We start from the raw sequence: 12,916 nt of genomic DNA, 5'->3' as shown, positions 1-12,916 counted from the left end.
TCTTTTTTCCAAATTTCATCAGAGTTGGCTCAGTCAGTCTCTCACAACAACTTGTGATGCCAAACAGATAAATAAGCTTTGCTTAGACATGTGTAAATTACAAATTCTGTTAGTTACTTTTTGAAATTGGTATGCTAACTAACTAAAGTGATGAAGTAGCTTATTGAAAATTTACCCAACAACATTTTCCATTACAACGTACATATATATACCGTAGTAAGTTGTGCATCATATCTAGGTTAACCACTGGAACATTTTAGGCTTAGTTATAATTATTGCATTTGAGAAATATTATCCACTTGAATATTATTTTTATCTTTCTCTTCTGTTTCATGGAAATCTAAATAAATTGATGAACAGCAGACCAGTAAGCAGGTTGTTTTAATTTGTACATTCCTTCAATTTTTTGTATAAAGAACGTTAAAAAGTTGAGACTGGCACCTGGTGGTATTTATGTATAAAGAACATTAAGACTAGCACCTGGTGGTATTTATGTATAAAGAACGTTAAGACTAGCACCTGGTGGTATTTATGTATAAAGAACGTTAAAAAGTCGAGAGACTGACACCTGGTAGTATTTATGTATAAAGAACATTAAGACTAGCACCTGGTGGTATTTATGTATAAAGAACGTTAAGACTAGCACCTGGTGGTATTTATGTATAAAGAACGTTAAAAAGTCGAGAGACTGGCACCTGGTAGTATTTATGTATAAAGAACGTTAAAAAGTCGAGAGACTGGCACCTGGTAGTATTTATGTATAAAGAACGTTAAAAAGTCGAGAGACTGGTACCTGGCGGTATTTATGTATAAAGAATGTTAAGACTAGCACCTGGTAGTATTTATGTATAAAGAATGTTAAGACTAGCACCTGGTAGTATTTATGTATAAAGAATGTTAAGACTAGCACCTGGTAGTATTTATGCTTCTTATTTTATATACTAATTAACATTATAAAATTTATATATAGTGTGTGTAAAAATAACCAAAAATAGGTGTTTGTCAGTTGAAGAAGTGTGTAAAAGAATAGGTACTCCTGCCTTTGAAGGCTTGTGTTTAAATATGCAAGTAAGAATTAGGTTCTAATTTGTAATGCTTACAGAATTTTGGCTATATATGGCTTAAAGTTAACGACAGTTTTAATGTGGGTGTCACATACTCTAAACTTTGTTTTCTCTGCAGTTTACTTTCATAAACATTAGATATCTGTATATATAAAAAGGTTTTTCTTTCACATAGTGTCCATTTAAGCATGGCAGAAACATTTCTAAAAGGAATCCTATGGTTAAGACTTAGTGTTAGCAGTTGTCATATGATGATAAAGCATACACTTCACTGCTTGGGAAAGTTATACTTTCTCTATGCACTGTGTATGTGTGTATAGATATATCTTTATAAAGTTTACTTATATTTATCTCAGTAAAGCGTGTTCAAAGGAAACTGTGATTGTATTAGAATTAGTTAATTATTTGGTGTATGCATGTTATAACCAGTTTTTTTAGTCAGTACTATTATTTATTTATGCAATTGAAGCTAAAAAGCCTAGTTGTAACTTTTCGAGTCAATGACTTTAGAATTGCTGTGACATGTCTTCTGATTTCAGCGTCTTATTGTGAGTTACTTCATTACTGTTTGCAGTTGTAATCCATCATTGGTAATGTTTTTTTGAGTGTTTTTATTTAAGAATACAGACCATAGTAATCAAGTATCTCGTTGTTCATCAGAATTTCATAGTATAAATAACATGTGATATTCAGCTTTTTATGATATATATTTATGCTGAATGTTTAGTAGTATTCAGATCAGTGTGTATGAGATGTTACAATTATGGTGCTTAAGTTTACCCCTTCACATTGTTGTTGTAGCTTGTGATATGTTTTTAATCCATTTTAAATCTTATCACTGGGCTTGAAACTCTTTAGAAGTATTCAAAACATACACTACATTGATGTGTGCTTTTTCTAATTAGATGTAGAGAATTTTTGTAAATCTGTCTTAATGGCCAAAGGAGTGTCTTTTATTTAGTGGAGTTTTTGTATATGTGTTTTATCAGTGTTTGTAGTGTGAACTTATACAGTGTATTCATTAGCAGTTCTTTATAGGTGAATTGTGTGATTTTTAGCACTGTATTCATTAGCAGTTCCATGTGGGGTGAATTTGTGTACTGTGAACTTATGCAATATATTCATTAGCAGTTCTATTAAGGTGAATGTGTGTAGTGTGATTTTACACAGTGTATTTGCTTGATAGTGTTTCTGTAAATATTAAGTTGTGTGTTGTGGTTTTTCCCAGCATGCAAACAATGATAAAAGCAGTTTAAATGGTGTAATTATAACTTAATCTAACATACATCTGTTAACACAACAGAAGCATCACAGTGTATAGCCAAATTTAAATACCTCTAATTTCACTGAATGATTTATAGCTGGGAAACATTATCATGTTATAAATATTTCTTGAACAATTAAGCTGTTGTTAGTTATTATGGGATGTGATACACAGTAATGATAACAGCACAGAAACTCCAAGGAATTCCATGTTTTCTTACATTATCCAGAAATGTGCAGAGAACATTAAAAGGGCAGAGGTTTGCTAACAGCAGCAAAAAAGGGGGAATTTTTCATACTTCATAAAGCACGTTCCCACCCCCAGGGAAGTTTTCAAACTTCATAAAGCACGTTCCCACCCCCAGGGAAGTTTTCAAACTTCATAAAGCAAGTTTCAACCCCTTTTTTTATTTATGTGCATGAGGTGAAAATACTTAAAAAGCAGACTGACTTTTATTCCTATTCATTTGGTCTTAAGAACATATTTGTGGTCTAAAACTAAACATTGGATTATTACATATTAACATTTTTTGTTCAAAAAGAACTGTATATGCAGTTAAGTCCTACAAGCCCCTGTGTGCCCTTTATTTTAATGCAAATTTTTCTTTTCCTAATAACTTGTAGCAAAAAAGGTGTGGAATCAGGTGTGACTCTTGTGGTTGTTGAGAATTTTTATGACAGAGAAAAAATAAAAGTGTTTGAGTTACAAGTGTGGGTTCTTGAGGCCACATCACTTCTATTGACTTCTTATAAAATTACAATTTAAGTTTAATAGAAATAACAAGTGTAATGTCTGGTTTTCTAATTAGAATCTAAAGAAATTTTGTGATACATAAAACCACAGATTTCTCAGTTACCTTTGATCTTATATCGACTGAAAGTCAAATCTGCACATTTTGTATACAAAATGATTTATTAAGTTAAAAACCTAGAATCTTTTACTAAACTGTGTTGTTTTTATTTTTTTTAACAAATATAATTTTTTATGGTTCAGGTTTGAGCAAAGAACAAATTTAACACAGTAAAAGTACTGATGTGTTAAAAAAAATTATGATGATTCATATTTAGTGAAATTTGATTTCCAGATAGACGATAAACCAAAGCTTAGTTGAAACCATTCTATGAGGGTAAATTCATGTTTTGTGAGGCGAGGTAACCTTGCTTGTGGATGATTCCAGCAAAATATTTATACGTGTTTAATCTATTGATATACTTGAAATGTAGAGTTTCATGCATTACTTAGTTTAAAAGAAAAAACAAATGTAAATGGTTATTCAGCAGTTGAATATACTCATGCGATAGTAATGTGTTTTCCAGTTTTTTCTTTCTAATTATTATATATTTAAATTTTATATTTATATCAAGTTGTTGAAATGGTTTTTTTCATTGTTGTGTACAAGACATGTCAAGCCAAATAAATAAATTTGAGTTTACAGTTTCAGGAAAGAAGATGCAGAGTTCATTTTATTTAGGGATGATCAGTGGCATCACTAGCCACTAGAATACGGGGCTCATGCCTCAGATCCCCAGTTGATTTTTTGAAAAATCAGAATAGAAAATTATGACCAATGTCATACTGAAATGCATAAAATTCTTGTGCCTATAGTTTCGAGCCACAAATAACGACACTGGGGATGGTACTAAGTAACATACGTTTTTGTGTATGTATGTATGTGTGTGTGTGTGTGTGTGTGTTTGCAGGCACACAAATTAGTGATGGAATCAACAAATTTTTTTGCAAAACAAGGATGTGTAAAAACCTATTAATTTATTAAACCACACTTAAGGATTATGTGAAACTTAAATTATGTAAACCAACTGAACATGATACTTTCTCCTGAAACTGTAAACCTCTTCCATTTGACATCTTATTTCTGCTTTGTTCTTTGTAACTTAATAGATGCTGCAAATCAAAATAAATTAGCGATTGTTATTTTAGTAGATATAAATATCTATTACTTTTCATCAGGGTCCTCCAGAGCTGGGGTGGAGGACAAGGGTCTGGGTGTAGAGCCTCCAGTAACAAAGAAAGGGTAAAACTATATCATACATTTCATGTATAAAATCACCCAGTTTAATGTTTTTACATTTTTTTTCATATATACACCTACACTTTTTAAAGGCCACCAGAATTTTCTCAACACTATTGCTCTCTGAACAAGCCTGATTTTTGCTATCATCTCTATCCATTTATATGGGCAAATCTTGTATTGTCACTTTTTTTATAGATTCTAATTATGTTATTCACAGAGATGGCACGAAAGTGAGGCTATAACCACCCTAAATATCTGCCTTCGTCCCCCCCCCCCAAATCAGCATATTCTCCACACATCTTAACAGTAAAGCCCTCCAACTTTTTTTCTAGTCTACCTCAGACCCCCTCCCCCCAAAAAAAAAAAAGGCTGGCGCTGGACCTTTTTTTCTTGTGTAAGCCCTGTCAGATCTCGATATACTCTCAGGGTCATATTATTCCATATACATATGTACTTAACCACTGAACGTTTACCTTCTTCTATACTTTTTTTACTGGCTAGTTTTATGAAAATGTATGATAATTAGACCAATTAAGTGAATAATTTAATTTTCGTAAATCTGTATGATTGGTTGTAAAAGGTCAGGAGAATTCCGTAACTCTCATCAGAACGGGAACTCTAGTCCTTATTTTCGTATATGTAGATGCTCATTAGTAAAATAAAAATATTATAAAAAAATCATTAATGTGACCCCTCTGTCATTCATCAGTCAAATAAAGATATTATAAAAAAATCATTTATGCGCCCCCTTTGTCATTCATACAAATACAACATGCTGTAAACATCCAATGTGAAAAAGCATTTTCTCTCTAAAATCATATAAAATATATATATAGAAAAGCAGGAGTAGTTGGAAACTGTTTAATTCGTGGTTTTGTTAGAAACTAACGTTTTGGAAGATGTATATTTTAAATTATTACGAAACCTGGACCTTTACAGATATTCTTTAAAAAGTAGATTACCATACTTGGTACACGTGTTATATAAAAGTAGGATTTTTAGGGTGCAGTTACACAATGTACAATAACCTTTTTACTTTGATGTAGGCACTAAGTTCATAATTCGAGGGTCGCGGGGTTCGAATCCCCGTCACACCAAACATGCTCGTCCTTTTAGCCGTGTGGGTGTTATAATGTGTCGGTCAATCTCACTATTCGTTGGTAAAAGAATAGTCCAAAAGTTGGTAGAGGGTGATGATGACTAGCTTCCTTCCCTCTAGTCTTACACTGTTAAATTAGGAACGGCTAGCACAAATAGCCCTCGTGCAGCTTTGCGCGAAATTCAAAACAAACATCGAAATATGTTTATATTTCGAAATAATATTCGTGGATTATTTTTCTTGTAGGAAATGCTTAATATGTAAGAAAGAAAATAAAATAAATAGTTTTTTTAATTGGGCAGATGCCGTGACACGTGACAAAATAATATGGTAGACAGAAAAACTTAGTGCACGGTTGTGGCCATCAGAATGCACGATTTACACGAGTATTGGCTTGATTTTTGATTTGTTTTAAATTTCGCGCAAAGCTACTCGAGGGCTATCTGCACTATTTGTCCCTAATTTAGCAGTTTAATACCAGAGGGAAGGCAGCTAGTCATACCACCCATCGCCAACTCTTAAGCTACCCTTTTACCAACGAATAGTTGGATTGACCGTAGCATTATAACGCCCTCACGGCTGAAAGGGTGAGCATGTTTTATGTGACGGGAATTCGAACCCCCGACTCTCAGATTACGAGTCGAATGCCTTAACCACCTGGCCATGCTGGGCCATTTACATGAGTAACTGAAAATAATAGCCTGGAACGATGCGTTGCTAAAATAATAATGATTAAATATACTACTAGATGGAACCAGTCAGATACGATTTATTATTTCGTCTCAAATTAATCAGAATTATTAATATTTTTAAACTTGGAATATTTTTGTCTTTTCCTATTTAATATCAATGAACATAAAATGAGTCAAATGTGAAAGTTAGATTGAGGGGGAGGGGTTCGTATCCCCTATTGATGAAACCAAATGTTTTATTTTATTGTTTTATTATTTATATTACTATAATTCATAAAAATAAAAACAGTTTGTGGAATCAATGTTTATTCTATTTTAGGAACCACCACTGAAGTAGTCTGCTCTTTGTTTTACAGACTTCCATGGTTACTTTTTGATAATTAATGGCACCATCTTATTAATAATATGTACAAAATAAACAACTATTTGTAACCATAATTATCTCATTTTATCAGGTTACGTTCGAAGTTCCAGAATTATCTCCATAACGCCCTCCTACGGAACTTGTGCTAAATATCTGAAGTTAAATTAAAAAAAAACCGAAACTTCAGATGATGGCCAACATTCGTTCTCCTGAAAACAAAAATAAAACGAAATTAAGATAGATTAATTTGATATATGATGTATGCTCCTTAACTCAATATATATATTTTTCACGTGCTTTTGTTTGATTTCAAGCGCAAACGAAACTAAATTAAAAGTAATGACAACTGTTACTTTTTGTTTTTGAAGTTCATATGTCATATTGTGTTGCAGCCTATAGTGTATAACACTGTAACACAAATAGTGTTCCTGGATAGTATGTGTTATTTCTTAATTGCTTGTGTTATAAAAGTACAGAAAATGCCCATTATTCCCTTCAAACTTTGCTTTAGTGACCTGGATAATGAAATTTAGAAATTAACCTATTTTCCATGTATAATGATGGATAATGAAATTTAGAAATTAACCTATTTTCCATGTAAAAACGGACAAATTTACACATTTTCATTTACATAAGGTGTGAAAAAAACAACCTATGAATCAAGATTTACATGTATTTATACTAAAGTTATACAAACATGTTTAGGAGTGAGTAGTTTTTCGAGATTTTCAACTGTAATGTAAATCACTTTCACGTATCAGCCCCCAAATGTAGTCTCCTATCATGTTTTCGTTATTCGCTCCCAGATCACAAAAGTAAAGTTGGAAAAGAAAAATAGGTATTTTCCCATTTACTTTAGCATAAGCAATTGTGAAATGACACTTTCTCTCCAGGAACAAGAAAAGGTAAAAATAATTTTGTTACATAGTGTTATTTATTACTTTTTTATTCACTTCAGTAGCCTTCAGCGGCGCTCGTGACTTTAAGACACATGGTTTACTTTTGTTTTTGAATTTCGCGCAAAGTTACACGAGGGCTATCTGCTCTAGCTGTCCCTAATTTAGCAATGTAAGACTAGAGCGAAGGCAGCTAGTCATCATCACTTACCGCCAACTCTTGGGCTACACTTTTATCAACGAATAGTGGGATTGACCGTCACAATTCTAACGCCCCCACGGCTAAAAGGGCGAGCATGTTTGGTGCGACAGGGATTCGAACTCGCGACCCTCAGATTACGAGTCAAACGCCTTAATCCACCTGGCCATGCCGAGCCTAAGACACATGGACAACGTTTGGAAAATCGAGTATACTAAAGGAAAGCTAACTCTCCAACTATAAGTATCACTTAAAGTACGTCACGAAGAAAAACAAAATAATTAAATAAACGTGAAGCTAGAAGACATCACGTGCTTATTCCCTCTTTGCAACTTACTGAATTGTACTAAAATATATCGTATACAAAATTAAATAGGCTTACAGTAACTGAGACACAACCCAAGATATAAAAATAATAATCTCAGCTGTTACACTTTTATTTCAATATTTAACAACATTATACCAAACTTTGACAAAGTAAGTATATTGTGTATTAATCCGCCTCGAGTGTAATGTATCACATCCTCGACACCAGCTGCATACACTTACATTAGCTTCTTAAAGGCTAGCAAACTACAAGAGTCGTCTATCGATAGATTCTTTTCACGAGAATAGTATTCATAACATTCGGGCCCGGCATGGCCAGGTGGTTAGGGAGCTCCACTCTTAATCTGAAGGTCACGAGTTTGAATCACCGTCACACCAAACATGCTCGCCCTTTCACACAGCTGAAAACCGGACTTCAATACCCGTTGTGGGCAGAGCACAGAACGCCCATTGGGTAGCTTTGTGTTTAATTCTAAACAAACCAACAAACTTCCTTTAAAAGTCAAATTTTGCAGTGTTCGTGTATACGATCGTATATAAGTAACACGTAAACAGAGAAAGTTTGAAATTCGTAATCGCTGTACTTTTAGCGACGTCAGCTACTTTAGGCGTAGAATTTTTATCAGCTGAAACTCATAAGTTACTACATGACGTGCTAGTTTACGCTTTCACCGCTGGCGATAACTTAGCCTCATAGAGCTATAAATAGAGAGAGAGCACTCTGGTATATTGACCAATCACAGATTGTGACGTAATGGAGGTTTCAAAATGGCCGTTAAAACGGGAACAATGTCAACAACATACAACCGAACACACTAGCACGTATGAGTTTCAAAGTTGTTGAGAATTTCCTGAAAAAAACTATATAACTGATTAAACATGTCTGCGATTACAGCAATTTTGAAGCAAATTGCGTGCATGAAGTAAATTTACGTAATTATTATCCGGCCTTATTGCTGAATAACGTCCGGTAACCATCATAACGTACCTGATTCCGTAAAAATTTAGTCTCTATATTTACGAACGAGTACGAGCCATATTGCCTGTATTCGCCAGTGAGTTTTATATATATATATATTTATACACATAAATTTCTCCTACTTTTATGACTGTAAAGCATTGTAGGCAGTCTGGAAATAAAAATGTTCAAATTCCACATTGAAAGCTCCCATCTGTAGACTTTTATAATATAAGCCCAGTGGTAAATTTAGGCCCTATGGCTCGTAAGCTTCAAAATGTGCGACTGGACGCTACTTCCGTTCATTGCGCGTTAATTCTGTGATTGCAAATTATTTGAGATGAACTGAGTAAAGCATTCCCTTGGGATCAGTCTCACATGTCTTCAGTTCATTCTCAATAAGATCCAGAGTTTTATCACTGAAGTTTAGTGACATCAAATCAACTTGCGCTTTGGTGAGAAGATTCTTTTCTTTATGGATTTGTAGCTATTTTGCAATACATTCAATTTTCCTTTTCATTTATTACTTACATACTCTCAAGTCGTTGTTTAGCTTATCCTTAGCTGCTTCAAGCTGATCTTCCACTGGGACAATTGAACAATACGATTGCTCGACACCTGATGTCTTTTCTTTCTTTTTGGCTGGTACTGGACGTGTTTCCTTGGCATCAGGAGCTCGTTTTCTTGGAGGTGGTCTACCTTGTGATTGTACAACTTGCTCATGTCAAGGGTGACCTGGAAAGATGGTAGGCACTGTTTCAGTTCATACTTTAAAATGTCATCTTCGTTTATGTCTCTTGGGTGCACTCCTGGAAATAAATGAAAACTATTTTTGTAAGTTTTGTGATTGCAGCAGGTTTTCACAAAGATCACTGATAATTTGTTGTTATCTCATTTTTTAAACAAACCCAAAATTAAATATACATGTCCTATAAACAGTAACGAACATAAGCAGTCATTATTTTGTATTTTACACGTTATAAAGTCATTGATTGTAGTTTTCAAAAATGAAAACATTAATTTTCTTTTCACAAATATTAATAAGTATTGAGAGTATTGTCCAAGTAGTTTTATACCTCTGGTATAATCTTTTGTCAGAAAGTGTTCACCGCACACCCTGTGACGCCTGGAATCTCTCACGATTTACATTCTTCAACCATTGTTGACGAACTGCTTCATCATAAGGGAACCTGAAAATGAAATTGTACTGTAACTGATTCTGAGGATACACTAGTGACATCTCTCTGCTACATCTGTCTAAAATCTTCTTTTCAAATTTTAAAATCGGACAAGATAAAAAACAGCGTTGGGACCACTGCGCCTAATTTTCACCAGAGGCCATTGCCATTCATGATTTGGCTGCTTTATCGCTTATTCATACCAAATACTGGTATATTTAATACCTCAGTCTAAATCAGTACCATATCAAACTCAATTCTGACGTCCAATATCTAAATTAGGCCTACTATGTATAGCCTGGTAGATCTAGTAGAAATTAGTACATTACAATACAGTTTAGCCCTTGATAGACGTAAAGCAGACGACAGTCTGCAATTGCTCGAGTGTCAAAGCTTTTAATTTTAAAGAAAAGTTCATAAATGTGAATACTTATTTGTGGAAGATTCCTGAGGCTTTTTTACGCTTATTTGTGCAATTAAAATAAGCACAGTTCTCGGGTATTGTTTGAGAAGTTGTCAGTGATATTCAGCCGTCGATTCCTGTTTCGATAATGGCGGCGACTTCCCCATGTCATCACTCGGTCACGTGACCAGAACTTTCTCTCTATTCATAATTCTATGCTTGGCCTATACACGCTTTAACTGTGTTGTACCGTCATAATTTTTTTTTTATTATTGAATCTCATGCACCAGAAATTTTCAGTGTTACAGATTCACTTTTTATCCAGTTATTTTTGTAGGTGGAAGACGTGTTGAGCTTTCAACTGTTTTGGTATTGTGTTTGTAATTTTATTTGTCGGTTTACTTGACAAAGAAAAACAATTTTTGCTTTAAAAATATCATAGTTTGTATAATATATTTTATTTAAATTTCCCAATAAGTGAGTCCCTCAGTGGTTCGAGTTGATGAAAGTACAAATATTTACCACTAGGTAGGGGGGACCATTTATATATTACATATTACATTCATGCACACGTAAACTGTGTGTGTGTGTGTTTGTGTTTGAATTTCGCACAAAGCTACTCGAGGGCTATCTGTGCTAGCCGTCCCTAATTCAGCAGTGTAAGACTAGAGGGAAAGCAGCTAGTCATCTCACTGCCAACTCTTGGGCTACTCTTTTACCAACGAATAGTGGGATTGACTGTCACATATAACGCCCCCAAGGCTGAAAGTGCGAGCATCTTTTGCGCGACACGGATGCGAACCCGCGACCCTCAGATTACGAGTCGCACGCCTTAACACGCTTGGCCATACCGGGCCTAATACGCAGCTTTAATACACAGTCAGGGCAGGTTTCTGACTGTACGAGTGTCAGAGGCTGGAAATACAATATAAAAAAAGGAGTGAAATTCACGCTAAGAAACTTTATTTTTTTTTATTTTAAAGTGTTTTTAAAAGAAAGATATATATAAAGACAGTTTTAGAGGTCTCTTTTGATTCAGTATATATATTTTAATTTAATCAGTCGGTCCGTGTGGTCTCAGTAAACGTTTCAAATGATGCATGACTAAAAGTGAAATATTTGTGACATTTTTGCCTTATAAGGGCAAATCTCAGATGTTTGAGACTTCGCTTTACTTGCTATGGACAGTACCTGTTGTTTTGTAGAGCACGTCATGATTTCAATTTTTGTATTTTTTAGCACTGTAAGAAAATATTTACTTGGTATTCTCGGATCAGTTTCTTAGAACACAATAGAATCATTGTTATCACCGTAACAACAACATGAAAACAACAATATTCCCTTCATTGCTGGTGTTTCAGTAGGGAAGTAAATAAGTTCAGGGGTTGCATTATTTTAAGTTATTTCATAATTATTACACCAGATGAAACAATAGTGCTGCAACAATGAATTTCTTTTTATCGAATCCAGATCGTGGTTTGAAAACACAACGATAAAAGAAAGGTCTTATCAGCTTACTTGTTGATATTCCGTTTAATAAGTGACTTCTAACATTTAAAAAAGAAGAAGCAAGTAACCAAAAGTTATGTCGGGCCCGGCATGGCTAGGTGGTCAAGGCACTCGACTCGTAATCCGAGAGTCGGGGGCTCGAATTCCCGTCACACCAAATATGCTCGCCCTTTCAGCCGTGGGGGTGTTATAATGTGACGATCAATCCCACTATTCGTTGGTAAAAGAGTAGCCCAAGAGTTGGCGGTAGGTGGTGATGACTAGCTGCCTTCCCTCTAGTCTCAAACTGATAAATTATGGACGGTTAGCGCAGACACCCCACGTGTAGCTTTGCGCGAATTTCAAAAACAAACAAGGAAATAAAGACACGTCAACAAAGAATGAAATGTTTAATTAAAATACAACACATTCCGAAGATAAGATATTTTGCAAAAATTAGTTTTATATGCGCACCTGGGTATCAAAACCCGATTTTTAATACTCTTTGCACTCAATTCAGTTGATGGTTATAAATAATTCAGTAAAACAATCAAACACTGAATTCTTGAGGTTAGGTAATTTACCAGAAAAGAAAATGTATTTTAGGGTTAGCTAGTTTTAACGGAAACTAAATATTAATTTATTATTTGGTAACATTTTGACTGCTACTTACTCATTGATTTACGGGACAAAGACTATTTTCTCTTGTGATTCATTTTCTGTAATGTATCAAAATGATGATGTTGGATGATGCCGAATTTAGCCTTCTTTCAATACGTAACGCAAGAGAACAGTGTTTACCAGTGTAGTTGTTGGCGTTCATTATTAAACAACTTACATTGAGAGTATTTTAAGAACTGATATCCAAACGCGTTATACATATCTTCAAATACGTATGGTAGCAAAATTTTTACAATGAAGTTTAGCTATAGTTCTCAACAAGGGTCGCTAC

At 34.3% G+C, this 12,916-nt stretch overlaps 1 long non-coding RNA gene across 2 annotated transcripts; it reads right to left on the bottom strand.

Moving 5' to 3' along the window:
• Positions 1 to 6,440: 6,440 nt before the first annotated feature.
• Positions 6,441 to 12,834, bottom strand: LOC143227799 (uncharacterized). Of its 2 annotated transcripts, none has more exons than XR_013015050.1 (4): positions 12,638 to 12,834; positions 9,972 to 10,085; positions 9,427 to 9,704; positions 6,441 to 6,724 (listed from the first exon to the last, which is right to left on the bottom strand). It is a non-coding gene; the product is annotated as an uncharacterized LOC143227799 (long non-coding RNA). The 2 variants fall into 2 exon arrangements; XR_013015051.1 differs by lacking the exon at positions 12,638 to 12,834 and adding an exon at positions 10,504 to 10,630.
• Positions 12,835 to 12,916: the final 82 nt, after the last annotated feature.

Source organism: Tachypleus tridentatus, chromosome 10 (assembly GCF_004210375.1).
Source record: "Tachypleus tridentatus isolate NWPU-2018 chromosome 10, ASM421037v1, whole genome shotgun sequence".
Lineage (NCBI taxonomy): Eukaryota > Metazoa > Arthropoda > Merostomata > Xiphosura > Limulidae > Tachypleus > Tachypleus tridentatus.
Note: the sequence above shows the minus strand (reverse complement) of the source record. Positions and strands in the feature narration are given on the sequence as shown.